Raw genomic sequence first — 15,792 nt, forward strand, 5'->3', positions numbered from 1 at the left:
AAGATCAAGTAATAATTCCCCCTCATACAAGTTTGCCTTGAGCATTACATAAGCCTATGAAAATGTTTTGTACTCCATGAAGTTAATCCCTGAACATTTGTCAAGCACTCATAGTGTATAAAGTTCTAATGGCAGTTCTGAGTGAGAAACAAACAAGGAAACTAAATCAGATATTAGGCCAAGTTTTGGAGAGATATTAGAAGTCTGGATCCAAGTCTGGCTCAGCAGTTCTAGTCTTTGATCTCTGTGGATACATTCAGAACCATCTCACCATGCCTGTGTAAACATTCAAACTTACCTCAAGTACTTGACCTTAAAAGAGAGTTGCTGCTGTTTTTTATTTTTTGCTCTTGTTATAGTTCTAGAGGAACAGAAACAGCAACAACTTCGAAAAGGATAGAGAAATTCCCATGTATTCATCTTCCATTTCTATAGGTGAGCAAAGTTAGCCCTGTGACTTCTGACCCTGACGACATGAAGGTGGTCCTGTGAAGGACAGGTGGAATGAAACCCCCATGCCAGCAGGAACAAATCTTCCCTCTTGGGTACATGCCACTTGGTCTATGAAATTCCAATGGAGACTGGCCCTTCAGCATCAGTACGTGACTCTCTACCAGCCATTCTTGAAGCCTGAGAGAGTCAGGGATGGGAGGAAAGTTTTGCGGTGGGTGAGACAAATTGATAGCTAATGTCGTCAGGAAGGGAAGGCAGCTCATAGTATTATTATTATTATTATAAATTATCATGATAGTAGCAACAACCCTCTGAAGTATTTTCTCAGATCTAATGATTAAGAGATAACAAGTACTCTTAGTAACATGAACTCTTGTTATTAAGTGCCAGATGTGTTCCCCCACTCACCACAAATAGAGAAACCCTGCATGTAGCAAAGAAGACCCAGCACAACCAAACAGACTAAAATAAAATTTAAAAAATTTTTAATTAAAAAAATAGCCCTATAAGCTGCACAATATTATTCTTCATATAGTAGAAATGAGGAGATTCTTTCATGACCTATTACTATGGATAAAACTTCTGAGATGTCTCAGTTTTCTTAATTTTTCCTGTACAATGCATAAGTAATAACAACTATCAAGGGAAAGAGATTTTTAAATGTTTTCAGAATGTGATTATATTTCAAACATATATGAGTTTTTTATAACTCATTTTAAAAACCTTTTATTCCCATATAGTTGATTTACCTTGTTCTGCAGTGTTAGGTGTACAGCACAAGGATTCAGATTCCTTTCCCTTATAGGTTACTACAAAATATTGAGCATAGTTCCTCGTTTTATACCATAGGTCCTTGTTTCTCCTACGCTTTTTCAGCATTTATCTCAAACTGTCACATCTCAATGGAACAGCCATTTTGGAAATTCACATTCCTGAAATGTACTGGCCTTCCTGCCTTTTCCTGTCACATACCTCCTTCTGACAATGTTGGTTCCTCCTATGAAGTCCCCAGTCACCCCCCTGATCCAGTCTCCCTGACCGCCCCCCCCCCCCCCCCCCGCCGCCCACACACACACCCATCTGTGGTCAGGGAATCGTTTTCTCCTGTTGGAGGGGCAGATGTGGTTCCAATACCAGTGGATACTGACCCCAGCCTTCCACCATGATATCCTGAAGTCCTCCGTGGGGCTCATGGCCTACTCTGTCCAACTGATGGTGGTGAGTCCACCTCTCTCTCATCTGCACATATCACACCAAGCTCAGTCCACAGTTCACTCTTAGACAGATATATCCGTCAAACATCCATCAGACACAGCCCCCCAGAATAATGCATTCAATCCCAGAGACACACACATTACACACTAGAAGTGTACAAAAACATTGTCACGTGCTGAAACTCCCTTATACAGCCAAGCCTGTTCCCTCTTGCAGACACATGGGCACATTATTACCCATCTTATGTGACACACACCTCAACACACATGTGCTACTGCCATATAGAGACAAGAATTTGGGGCTATGGTGAGGCTGCATCCGGGCCCCCAGAGTCCTGAGCTCTGGCTGGGAATCTGTTCTGGGACAGATGCAGTGATCAAGGGGAGAAAGTCTCACCTGCAGAAGGAGGGAAAGCTAGAGAAGGAGAGGAAATGCAGGCCCTTGGACTTCCTGGACATCTTCCTCTTTGCCAGAGTGAGTGTGGGCAGGAGAGGACTGAGCCGTTGGTCAGAAGCACCCAGGAAGGGCAGACCCTGCACTCTGGCCCTGCCTCCACAGATGGAGAATGTGAGCAGCTTATCTGACAAGGACCTCCATGCCGAGGTGGACAGGTTCATGTTCAAGGGTCATGACACCACAGCCAGTGGCATCTCCTGGACCCTCTATGCTCTAGCCTCCCACCCCAAGCATCAGCAGAGGTGCCTGGAAGAGATCCAGAGCCTCCTGGGGGGTGGCACCTCCATCACCTGGTGAGTGTCCCGAAGATGGAAGAATCCTGTCCCACCTGAGTTAGAGAGAATCCCTGGCTGTCCAGTCCAGCTTGCCCTCAGATGGGCTTCCTTTTGGGGACCATCTGGACCAGATGCCCTATACCACCATGTGCATCAAGGAGGCACTGAGATTCTACACACCAGTACCAGTTATTGGCAGAGAGTTCAGCAAGCCCATCACCTTCCCTGATGGACATTCCTTACCTGCATGTATGAACTTCATCTCACCACTCAGCTAATCACTCTGTAGGACCACGTGGTACATCAGAAATCCACATGTGCTTTTCCAGTTGTGGGATGACATGACTATTGTATCCAACTTAAGGTAATTATTTACTCTGTAAAGTCACTTGCTTCTTGGAAGAAAAGACTATGAGTGACCTAGACAGCATACTATAAAGCAGAGCCATTACTTTGCCAACAAACATCCATCTAGTCAAGCTATGGTTTTCCAGTAGTCATGTGTGGATTTGAGAGTTGGACCATAAAGAAAGCTGAGCACTGAAGAATTGATGCTTTTGAACTGTGGTGTTGGAGAAGACTCTTGAGAGACCCTTGGACTGCAAGGAGAGCAAACCTGTCAATCCTAAAGGAAATCAGTTCTGAATATTCATTCGAAGGTCTGATACTGAAGCTGAAACTCCAATACTTTGGCCACCTGTTGCGAAGAACTGACTTATTAGAAAAGACCTGATGATGGGTGAAGTGAAGTTATAGGGCTCAAAATAGCCTGGAGTTAAAACTCCCTTCCAGGTCCTCCCCACCATTCTATGCAAAACAAAGAACTCTCTCACCTGAGGAAAAACAAGGACATTAAAGTTGATTACGCCCAGCTCCCAGCTGGTCCAGCCTCTGGCCTATCTCCAAAATGCCTTGCCCCAGCCGTTTAAGAGATAACTACTCCAAACAACCTTGGAGAAGAACAGGCCCCCTTAAGACAGTAACTTTCCACATACATGTCCTTATATATTCACTCTTTTCTTGGGTAAGTGCAGCAGCTCACTAATCTGACTGCTGCCCCTTTCACCTCATTAAAGGTGATCTGTTCCTGTAAAGTGCCGGTCTCGTTCTTTTTCTGAACCTCGCCTTCTCTAACTCCCTTACCTTACATTTTTGGTGCCGAAACCCGGGAGGTTGAGGTTCCTTCTCATTCTCCACAGTCAGTTCTTCAGAGCGTGGAAGTCTGCCAAGCTCACTTTCCCACCCAGGCTTTGAAGACCTACTCGAGAGTACGCCCTGTGCCTTCGTGAGCAGTACAAGTCCTGTGTAAGGGCTTTATTGGTTTTCCACGTAACCTGACAAATATTGGTCTGTCTCTCTCTCTTCCTCTTCTCTAAACTTTCTTTTCCATGAGACCGACCTACTCCAGGACAGAGGCCTTTTGCCATTCGACCACTCTACATGCAACATTCCACTCGAGCTGGCCCCTGGATTAAGGTAAGATCCGGACGGTGTTCTAGAGGCGCCCTAGAACCCAGTCCTCTCTGGGTCCCAGGGACCCCTGGCCTAGGGCCACTCTGTAGATGACAGTAGGGGACGCTCCACCTCGACACAGAACTCTCTTCTCGTAACTCCGATTGCAACTACGGGTGACGACTCAAGTTCCCAATAGGAGCCTCTGCTTGCCTTTCAATTATGGGGTTTGGCCAATCTGTCCCAAAAGATTCCCCTCTGGCCTGTGTTCTCAAAAATCTCAGATCACTCTCACTCACTGAACTCAAAGCTAACCGCTTAAAACAACTCTGTATACAGATCTGGCCTCAATACCAATTAGACAACCAAAACCGCTGGTCTGAGTTAGGGACTTTCGATTTCAGTATTTTATCAGATCTCACTAACGTCCTCAATCAGAATGGCAAATGGCCAAAGGTCCCCTATATTCAAAGCCTTCTGAGACCTTAAAGCAGTCCTTCTCTCTACAAAGACTGTTCTACCTATCAAATCCTCCTCTGCTCTCTCTCCCCCTCCATTACAAAAGACTCCAAATCTAAAACCCTTAGCCCCCAATTTTGACCAGACAGATGAGCCTCCTCCCTACTGCCCTGGAGAAAAAGCTTCTGGAGATGAGACCCCATCTTCTAGCCCTTCCTCCTCCAAAACAGAAAGTGATGACTCCAAAACCCCCCAAAAGATTCCCACCTCCATTGGCCAGGACCTTAAACAAATACATTTCCTCTCAGAGAGGTAGTGGGACCAGAGGGCCCTACATGGGTTCATGTGCCTTTCTCGATTTCTGATATGAGCCAAATTGAAAAAAAAAATTGGGATCCTTTTCAAAAAATCCTACCAGATACAGAAAAAATTCCTCTGCCTTACACATATCATTTAACCTAAAATGATCTTTATTACATCCTAAAAACTAAGATCATGGCATCTGCTCCCATCACTTCACGGGAAATAGATGGGGAGACAGTTGGAAACAGTGTCAGACTTTAATTTTTGGGACTTCAAAATCACTGCAGATGGTGATTGCAGCCATGAAATTAGAAGACGCTTACTCCTTGGAAGGAAAGTTATGACCAACCTAGATAGCATATTAAAAAGCAGAGACATTACTTTGCCAACAAAGGTCCGTCTGGTCAAGGCTATGGGTTTTCCAGTGGTCATGTATGGATGTGAGAGTTGGAGTGTGAAGAAAGCTGAGCGCTGAAAAACTGATGCTTTTGAACTGTGGTGTTGGAGAAGACTCTCGAGAGTCCCTTGGACTGCAAGGAGATCCAACCAGTCCATCCTAAAGGAGATTAGTCCTGGGTGTTCATTGGAAGGACTGATGCTGAAGCTGAAACTCCAATACTTTGGCCACCTGATGCAAAGAGTTGACTCATTGGAAAAGACCCTGATGCTGGGAGGGATTGGGGGCAGGAGGAGAAGGGGATGACAGAGGATGAGATAGCTGGATGGCATCACTGACTTGATGGACATGGGTTTGAGTAAATTCCGGGAGTTTGTGATGGACAGGGAGGACTGGCATGCTGCAATTCTTGGGGTCACAAAGAGTCAGACACGACTGAGTAACTGAACTGAACTGAACTGAACTGAACTGAAATGCCACTTTAACTCCTGATAAAAAGAAACGGATCTGAAAACAGCCCGGACTCATGCTGATCAACTCCATAACCAAGATAAGACTAATCTGATGGTTGATGATATAGTCCCTTTAACTGAGCCATGGTGGACATATCAAACAGGCGATGCTGACATCCAGTACCTGCATCATGATCACCTGTTTACTAGAAAAAATACTAAAAAGCTCTCACATTCATATTAACTACGATAAGATTAGGGACGTGACTCAAAAAAAAAAGATTAAAATCCTGCCCTTTTTCTTTTACGGCTTCCTGAGGCAGTCCAAAAACACACTAACCTAGATATTTCCATCCCCGTCAGACGTGGGTACCTACATGTCCAGTTCATAAGCCAATCAGCCCCTGATATTTGCTGAAAACTACGCCAGCTAGAAAAGGGCCCTGAGACCACCCAAAGAGATCTTTTAGAAGTAGCCTTCAAGGTGTTCAGTGATAGAGAGGAAGAGGCTAAGAGAGAAAAAGACCATGAGAGAAAAGCTAAATATGCCCTTTTGGCAGCAGCAGTTAAGAGAAGAGATCAACCCAGCCCAAGTCATCCCAGACTAAAACTTAAGACTCCCTCCCGGACCCTGCTTCCGATGCAACCAGTCAGGACACTGGACAAAACCGTGCCCAAACCCACGGCCCCCCACAAAAACATTCCCAACCTGTGGTCAGTGGGGACACTGAGAGGTGGATTGTCCCCAGGGATGCCCTGACACCCCTGGGGAGGTCCCAACCTCCCAGACCTGGAGAGTGAAATGTCCACAGGGACACCCTGGCACCCCTGGAGACATTCCCAATTCTCCCCAAAACCCCAGGCCAACCCTACGAGAGTTGTTCCAATGACGGGGCCTCGGGTTCCAGCCCCCTGGTCTGTGTCCCGGACACGAGTTCAGAACTTAGGGTAGATGGGTAGTGACTGAAAAAAAGACCTACTTTATAATAGACACTGGAGTCACTTTCTCTCTCTTAACTTCCTACTCTGACCCAACTCAAGACTCAGAACTCACAATCAAGGGGGTCTCTGGAGTTCCCTTAAGGCCAAAAATCAGCCCTCCATTACTCTGTCAATTTAGAAAATCAACCCTCATACACTCTTTCCTCATAATGCCTCAGTGCCCAATGGCACTCCTAGGGAGAGATTTGTTATCCAAATTGGGAGTCTTTATTACCATACCCACCCCATCCTGATACAGTCTCTATATTCTGCATGCAGGTGGCACCTAGACCATCCCTATCCCTCACCCCTAACCTTCCCTTAGATCAACCCGCCTTAGACCCTCAAGTCTGGGACACTGATCACCCATCCATAGCCAAACATCATCCCCCAGTCCACATCACCCTAAAGGACCCCTTGACTATAATCTCCCAACAACAGTACTCTCTCACCCCGGAGGCCCACAAGGGACTTAAGCCTATCATAGACCGTCTTCTTCAGGCCTCTGTCTTAATTCCTACCCATTCACCACACAACACCCCTATTCTGGTAGTAAAGAAGAGGCAAAACTCTTGGAGACTGGTCCAGGATCTGTGAAAACTCAATGAGGCCATCACGCTGACATTCCCAGTAGTCCCTAACCCTTACACCCTTCTGTCTATCACACTCCCAACTGTAATCCAATTCATGGTATTAGATCTCAAAGATGCCTTTTTAACCATCCCCCTACACCCCCCCCAACCCCTTTTCACCCTCACCTGACAAGACCCCGAGACTCATGTTTCCCAACAACTAACATGGACAGTTCTCCCCCAGGGGTTCAGAGACAGCCCCCACTTTTTTGGACAGGCTTTACAAAAAGACCTACAGACACTTGACCTAGCCCCAAGTCTTCTCCTCCAATAGGTAGATGACCTCCTCCTTTGTAGCCCAACCCAAAAACTCTGCCTCCAACATACTGCCAAACTCCTTGGGACCCTGGGATCCTGGGGTTATCGGGTATCCCAATCCAAGGACAAAGTAGTACAGACAAATGTCACCTCCTGGGGCTCTCCATATCCCACCAACAAAAAACTATTCCCCCAGATAGAATCCAGGCCTTAATTAACTGTACACTTCCAAAAACAAAAAGAGAACTCCAGTCTATTCTCTGCCTCCTAAACTTTTTCTGTATCTGGATCCCTAACTTCTCCCTCATTGCAAAGCCACTCTATGAAGCAACTAAAAGATGTCTAGATGAGCCCCTCTTTAACCCTTCCTCGTTGGCCAATCCTATTTGCCAGCTCACCCAGAACCTCCTCCGAGTGCCAACTCTCCACCGGCCAGATCACACCATACCATTCTCTCTCTTTGCCCATTCCAACCAAGGACAGGCCCTGGGACTTCTATGTTAGTGGGCCGGAGACACCTGGGCTCCCATAGACTATCTGTCAAAACAGCTTGACATGGTGACCAATGGGTGGCCTCCCTCCATACAGGCCATGGCTGCTACTGCAGCCTTCGTACCTGAAGCAAATAACCTCTCTAGACATGCCCCTTTAACAGTCTTTTCTCCACACACCTTCCGAGACTTACTATCCCATCCGGCTTTCCTCTCCCTTCCCCTTTCCAGGGTACAGGTCCTACATGCCTTTCTCCTCTACCCTCAGGTCTCATTCTCCCCCTGCTCTCCCCTTAACCCCACTAGCTTATTACTCACGTTCGCTACAACAGACCCCCTCCTACATAGCTGCAACCACCTTTGTAATAACTGAAGCCCAAAAACTAACCCGAAATGCTCCTCTAAATGTATGCTCACCTCATTCCTTCCAAGATTTACTCTCCCATCAGGCTTTTCTTTCTCTGCCCCCTGCTCGACTACAAATCCTCCACACACACCTCCTTGACCCATCATTTTCTTTTATGCCTTGTAAACCTCTTAATCCTGCTAGCTTACTTCCTACACCAGATCCAGAAACAAAACACCTATTTCATGACTGCGTTCAGACCTTAGGTATGACACTTAATCCCTTTAAACATATAACTGATCAACCCCTTACTGACCCCAAAGTTCCATCCTGGTTCACAGATGACACTGCCCGAAAACAAGCCCCATTTGGGGGTCGATACACTATAGTTTAGGGACAGCCCAACAAAGTTATCCCTCCTCGCCTCATCAAGTCACCCACACTCCAACTCTCACATCCTCACAACACGCTGAACTGATAGCTCTTACACAAGATTTGACCCTAGCTAAAGACCAAAAGATAGACATTTACACTGACTCCAAATATGTCTATAACATATTACATTCTAACATTATAATCTGGAGGGAGAGGAAATTCCTCACTTACAAAAACACACCTATTCTCAATGCTTCTTTTATTTCTGAACTCCTCCATGCGGCTCAGCTCCCAAAACAAGCTGCTGTAATACCTTGCTGGAGACATCAGCGACATAGTCCTATCTCCTTTTATAACAATATAACAGATCAGGACATAAAGCGGCAGGCCGCCTCTGTTAGTCCTGTCTTTATTATAGCCCAAATTGATGAGCCTAACATCCACACATTACTTTCATATTTACATTCGCTTTTCCACCCCCTCTGCAAAAGTACTTCAGGCTTTCCTTCAGAACTTTATTAAACTGACTAAGGACAATGTGACTTATTTAAATAATCTGACCCAAACTTGTACTATTTGTCAGCAGACAAACCCTAACATTCGCCCCCCTCCTTTCCCCACCCACCAAATTCAGACATCTTCCCGCACAAGACTGACAGATAGATTTCACCCACATGCCACCTGTAAAAAAGGTTACATTTCTCCTAGTCTTTGTAGATACATTTTCTAGACAAGTTGAAGCTTTTCTGACTACTAACAAATGAACCGCTACTGTGGCTCAGCTTATTCTTACCGAAATCCTCCCAAGGTTTGAAATGTCTTCCTCCCTCCAGTCTGACAACGGCCCCATTCACATCCCAAATCACCCAAAATATTGCACAAGCCCTTCCAGTTCCTTAGGCATTTCACATTCCTTATCATCCCCGATCTTCCAGTAAGGTAGAGAGAGTCAACCAAGTCCTAAAAGAAACTCTGACCAAATTAATGATCAAACTTCATCAAGATTGGACTAAACTCCTCCCTTTAGCCCTCTTAAAGTTCCAGGCCTTACCAAAAAAAAAAAAAAACCACAAACCCTTAAATGTCAGTCCATTCAAGGCCGTGTATGGGAGGCCCATAATACCTTTGGGTCTTCCCCCCTCCCAAGACAGTCCCAAACTGCCTCCCACCTTCCTTTTCCTTTACTTGCCCAGATATGAGATGCCCTTTGGCAACATATGAATAACTTACTCCCTCGACCACACCCCAATCTTCCATACCCATCCCTTCAAATAGGAGACAAAGTCTATATGACAGTTCAGTCCCACTCAGATCTAACCCCCAAATGGCAAAGACCCTACATGGTAATTCTGCTAACCCCTACTGCTACAAAATTAAAAGAAATCACCCCTTGGGTACACATCACCCGGTTAAAAAAAAAAAAAAAAGGTTATGCAGCCCAATGATGAAAATGCTTGCCAGACTAATACTTATCAAGTTTCTCACACAGACCCTACAACGCTAAAGTTCTCATGACTTCCACCAGCCCCAACTGGTGGCAGATGAGCCTGTCGGTTTCACAGCTACAATTATTCCTGAAACAACTTCTAGCAGATATCTGGGTCTCGAGTCCTCAAGGATCCACGCTCAAACACATTGGAAATTACATCTCCAGCCTGTGTCTACAAAAAACCTTTTATAACTTTTACCCCTTCTCAGACCATTCATTTTTATCATCCTCCTTCTCACCTGTGGGCCTTGTTTGCTTAATCTTTTCCAGAGATTCCTCCAAGACCAAATCCAAGCCATTTCCCGAGACCAAGTCAAGACTGTTCTTTTGCTTGAGACCCTAATGGCTAAAATAAAAAATCAATACTACGAGCCTTAGACTCCCTTCCTCCCAGACCACTAATCCCTGACCCTCATTTTTCAGCACGAAGAAGCCTTGAACATTAATGGCGCCCACCTCTCTTTCTCTTTTTCTATATATTCCTTAGGGTCTGGAACGAAGGAAAGTTACAAGGCTCAAAATAGCCTGGAGTTAAAACTACCCCCCAGGTCCCCCCACCATTCTATGCAAAACAAAGAACTCTCTCACCTGAAGAAAAAAATGGACATTAAGGTTGATTATGCCCAGCTCCCAGCTGGTCCAGTTTCTGGCCTATCTCCAAAATTCCTTGCCCCAGCCATTTAAGAGATAACTACTCCAAACAACCTTGGAGAAGAACAGGCCCCCTTAAGACAGTAACTTTCCACATACATGCCTATATATACTCACTCTTTCCTTGGATAAGTGCAACAGCTCACTAATCTATCTGACTGCTGCCCCTTCTCGCCTCATTAAAGGTGATCTGTAAAGGTGCCTGTAAAGTGCCAGTCTCATTCTTTTTCTGAACCTCGCCTTCTCTAACCTCCTTACCTTGCAATGGGAAAGATTGAAGGCAGAAGGAGAAGGGGACAACATGAATTTGACCAAGCTTTGGGAGTTGGTGATGGCCAGGGAAGCCTGGCGTGCTGCAGCTGATGGGGTCACAAAGAGTCAGACACTGAACTCAGATAAGGTGTATGAAATGCATGACACAGAACCTGAACACATAAAAAGGCCAACAAACAAATGTTTGCTCCTGAATGTCGTCTTGTAATAGACCCTAAAAGTCTAATTCCTTGAGATGTGAAGGCTTCAGAGAAGAGCAGACCGAAGCCAGAGGAGGTGTGATTCTTCCATATGGGGTCTAAGTATAGGAAGGATCAGGAACTCCACTGTTACGGGTCAGATGGTCCAGTCTCTGAGGAGCCCTCTGATGGGTGGCAGAGAATAGCTGATGATGAGGTCTGAGAGCCCTTCCACGGCTGGAGGCTACCCATTGGTTCACCTCCCAGTGGGTCTGAATCCCAGCCCTGCCACTTCCTAGTTCTATGATCATAGACACATCCCTTACCTCTTGGAGGCTCAGGGGCTTCATCTTATCATGGGGGCAGGACTGCCTTCCTTGAGGGCTATGTGAGGATTAAATGAGTTACTTCACATTCCCCAAGGGCCATGATGGCACTTGATAAATATAGGTTGTCACCTGAGTTGCTCCTAAATGTAACCTGTGAATTATTTTACTTCTCAGTTCGGGGCCATGGTCAGCTAGTCCTAATCTCTGCTCATGTGCTTTGTCATTCCCAGCTTGCCTGTCTTGTAAGACCACCATTTCCTTCAGGTACTGTTGCAGAAGTTGGTCTGTTGAGAAACCAAGCACCACATTCGGAGAGTTGGAAAACTCAGGTTTACTATGCTGGTGAGCCCAGAGGAGTTAACACTTCCAGTTGTGAGGCTTGAACAACCGAGTTACAGTTTTTATAGACTGTGCATGACACCAGACTTTAGTGGGCATCTCTAACTCTTTATAGACTAGTTCAAACTAGGGGTCTCATGCAGGCAGAAGCAGCAGTTAGGACACAGCAGAGGTGATGCCTGACCTTTCCACAAACAAACATGGTTAAGTAGGAGTACAGGGGCTGGGTAATTGACAAGGGTGAGGGAGGTAAGTTTCAGCTCTTAGCATTGTAAGTTTCTGTCTTCCTGAAACTATGTAACTTACATGACTTTTCAGGAGCTAGCTGAGTTGCAGAAACAGAAAGAGCATGAGGTTATTTCCAGCTGGATGAAAGGTTTTAAATTTTCCTCTTCAGTATGATGGCCACGGGAGAAGGGGATTGGATGCTCTCTCCACACCAACTCCTTCGCCGGCTCCTTCTCTGGGATATTTGTCCCCTGGTGGATTGGTGGGAGGAGTTTGACCTCACCTGTCCTGGCCCCGGTACTCTCTCTTCAGGTGTTTGACCCATCCTAGTCTGCACTGGGTTCTGCTGGACACAACCATACCTTCCTCCCTTCTCAGGATGATCCAGGTGAGGCCTTTGTACTTGGGGAAGATGTGTGACTGCTTGCTACCCGATGTGTGTGACTGTCTACATTCATATGAAGTATATGCAGTTATGTTCTTGTATGCTGATGGGTTTGTTAAGAAGAAGGCATGGGTCTCCATGTTTAAGAATTCCATCAGGGCCTGCCACGGAGATATTGACCTCCTGACATACACAATGACTGGCCACATTTCCATGTCAGTGGCCTATCCAAATTATTCTTGGATTTTCCTCACTTTTAGAGTGAAACATGTATATTATCATATGTGAAACGAATCGCCAGTCCAGGTTCGATGCATGAGACAGGGTGCTCGGGGTTGGTGCACTGGGATGACCCAGAGGAATGGGATGGGGAGGGAGGTGAGAGGGGGGTTCAGGATGGGGAACACATGTACACCCATGGTGGATTCATGTCAATGTATGGCAAAACCACTACAATATTGTAATTAGCCTCCAATTAAAATACGTTTATATTTTTAAAAAAGAGTATGACTTTTTAGTTTTAGAAGTTTTCATGAAAGTTGAATTTCAGATGTTTGTTTTCACAATTATCAGTCATCTTTAAAAGTGTTTTTCTCTTTTACCACATTCCTAGTCCAGCCCACTGCCTTTTCTGCTTAATTCATCAACTAGCCCCTCACTGTATCTGTCGTGTTCGCATGAGTTTGGATTTCCAGCTGCCCTCCATACCCTGAGGCTTCAAGTCATGTCTGTGATCAGTTACAGTTGCCATTTGAAGAAAGTTACACAGTCATGTGTGTGTTCTCTATTTCTGTAGTCCATCTGAAGGAAATTTTGACTGCATATTCCTATAAACATTACACCTTTCCCAGCTGCTAAAATTCTTTATGTGTAGCAGGGCTTATATTCCATATTCCACAGTCCTAAAATCCAAACAGTCTAATACTGGCAAAAAGCATTAAGTAGAAGACAGTCAAGGGCTTTTGGACAAAACTATTTTGCATTTGACACTAGCATTTGAAAAGTCCCTCGCATGTAAAATGTAAGGCACCCTTGAAATAGCTGTTGACCTGGATTATACACTCCCTAAATGTATGTTCTGAAAACCTTGATGGCTATAGATCCTCCACTGAAATAGCAACTTCCACAACTTTATAACTTTCTTAGCAGAAACACATTTTTTCCTAAATCCATAATTCTGTGAAATTTTCAGTTGGTGACTCAACGTTCATAAAATAGGTCTGAGGCAAAGAATATTCCAGAATGTACTCTGGAATTTGGCTTCTGCCAGGGTCCAGTCCTTTCTTGTAGACATGTCTGCATTTGATGGGGTTGCCACTAGAGGACAGAGGGGAGTAGGCAGCTCTATCCCTAGGTCAGAGTTAATGTTTACTATACTCATTTCAGTCTGGGCTGGTTTTTTCCGTTTAATTAACACTGTTCAACTATAAAACTATGTATTAAGTCTGTCAGTGTGTGCCAAGTCCTGTACTAGAAAATTGGAACATAAAAGTGAAAGAAACAAATATCGATATTCAAGACAAACATGGGGTGGGGTGGGGCTTCCCAGGTGACTCTGGTAAAGAATCAGTCTGTCAATGCAGGTGATGAGGGTTCGATCCCGGATCCAGGAAGATCCATCCCTGATCCAGGAAGATCCCACATACCACAGGGTAACTAAGCCCGTGCACCACAGCCTGTGCTCTAGAGCCTAGGAGCCACGACTTCTGAGTCCCCGTGCTGCAACTGCTGAAGCCCATGAGCTCTGAAGACTGTGCTCTGCAACAAGAGGGACCAGTGCAATGGGAAGTTTGTGCACTGCAACTGGAGTGTAGCCCCTGTTCTCCACAACTAGAGAAAAGCCCACATAGTAACAAAGACCCATCACAACCAAAACTAACCAAATAAATAAGATTACATTTTTATAAAAATGACAGACATGATGTCCTGTTGCCATTCAGACTTCCTTACTGACTCTGTCTTGTCATGTCTGGGGATTCAGGTCCCTGTGTTTCCGTATAGAAGACAGGGACTGGAGGGTGTGGCCGCCCTCACCCCCTACAGTGCCTGGCCTGGCCTGAAAGCGGAAACTGCCTGTGGACCCCTGAACAAAGTTCTACTTCACATTTCCTGACACATTTGACTTGACTCCGTGGCTTAGAGTGTGGACGCTCCCCAGCAGGATTTCCTGCTGAGAGCAGAAATAGGAGTTATGAGCTAGTCCTTAGAGAGGCGAGCTTTGTCATAGATCAGGGGGAAACTGTGGACCAAGACTTGTGTAGTGAGTTCAGTGTTTAATGTAAGGAAGGGATCAGGGCTGGGCCACGTGGAGGACAGCCCTGAATCCCTGTGCTCAGCAGGGGTTAGAAGCCTCTGCTTACTTCCTTTTAATCTCCCAAACCAGGAACTGCATCAGGAAGCAGTTTGCCATGAATGAGTTGAAGGTGGCCGTGACCCTGACCTTGCTTCGTTTTGAGCTGTCACCGGATCCCTCCTGAGCCCCTTTCAGTCACTGTGCTGAGATCCAAAAATGGGATCCACTTACAGCTCAGGAAGCTCCTCTGACCCAACTGAGGACAAGGACAAGCTCTGAGGGCCCCTGCCTGCCATCCTATCTTGCTGTCACTTGCTTCTGTCCTTGCCTCTGTGCCCACTCCTGCTTCGATCTGCCCACCTGCTAGCCTGCCTCATCTGCTGCCTCCTGCCCAGCAGACTTCCCTCCTCCACTCTGTCTAATATCTCCCTTTGTTCCTCCCCTTCTGCTTGCCTGTCTTTTCCTGTATTCACTTCTTTTTGCTGCTAAAATAATTAACCACAGTATTAGGGACTAAGAGGCCTTCCCAGGTGATGCTAGTGGTAAAGAATCTGCCTGTAATACAGGAGACATGAGTTCAATCCCTGGTGGGAAAGATCCCCTGAAGGAGAGCAGGGCAACCCACTCCAGTATTCTAGCCTGGAGAATCCCATGGACAGAGGAGCCTGGCAGGTTACAATCCATAGGATCCCAAAGAGTTGGACATGACTGAAGTGGCTTAGCATGCACACACATGTAGGGACTTAGAACAGCATAGTTATTCTCTGACAGCTATGGAGTCAGAAATGTGAAATGGGTTTCCCTGGACACAACCAAAATGATGGTGTGCCTCACTCCAAGGATCTAGGACAGCACCCCTGCTCTTTGCCTCTTCTGCATCTAGAACTGTAATCCTTACATTCCTTGGCTCTGGGCCCTCCTTCCTATATGAATCCAGCAGCATCTTCATACATCTCTCTGCTTCTGTCTTCACGTCAACTTCTCTTAAAATTTCTTCCAAAAAATTTCTCTAAACATTAATTATACAAGCCCAAAACTTTTTTTATTTTAAACTAAGACTGCCATATTTCAGTAGTGGCCA

The 15,792-nt window shown here is 45.7% G+C and overlaps 1 pseudogene; it reads left to right on the forward strand.

The window, feature by feature from the left end:
- Nucleotides 1-1,539: 1,539 nt before the first annotated feature.
- LOC136150091 (cytochrome P450 4A25-like) lies at nucleotides 1,540-14,962 on the forward strand (annotated as a pseudogene).
- Nucleotides 14,963-15,792: the final 830 nt, after the last annotated feature.

This window comes from Muntiacus reevesi, chromosome 1 (assembly GCF_963930625.1).
Source record: "Muntiacus reevesi chromosome 1, mMunRee1.1, whole genome shotgun sequence".
Taxonomy (NCBI): Eukaryota; Metazoa; Chordata; class Mammalia; order Artiodactyla; family Cervidae; genus Muntiacus; species Muntiacus reevesi.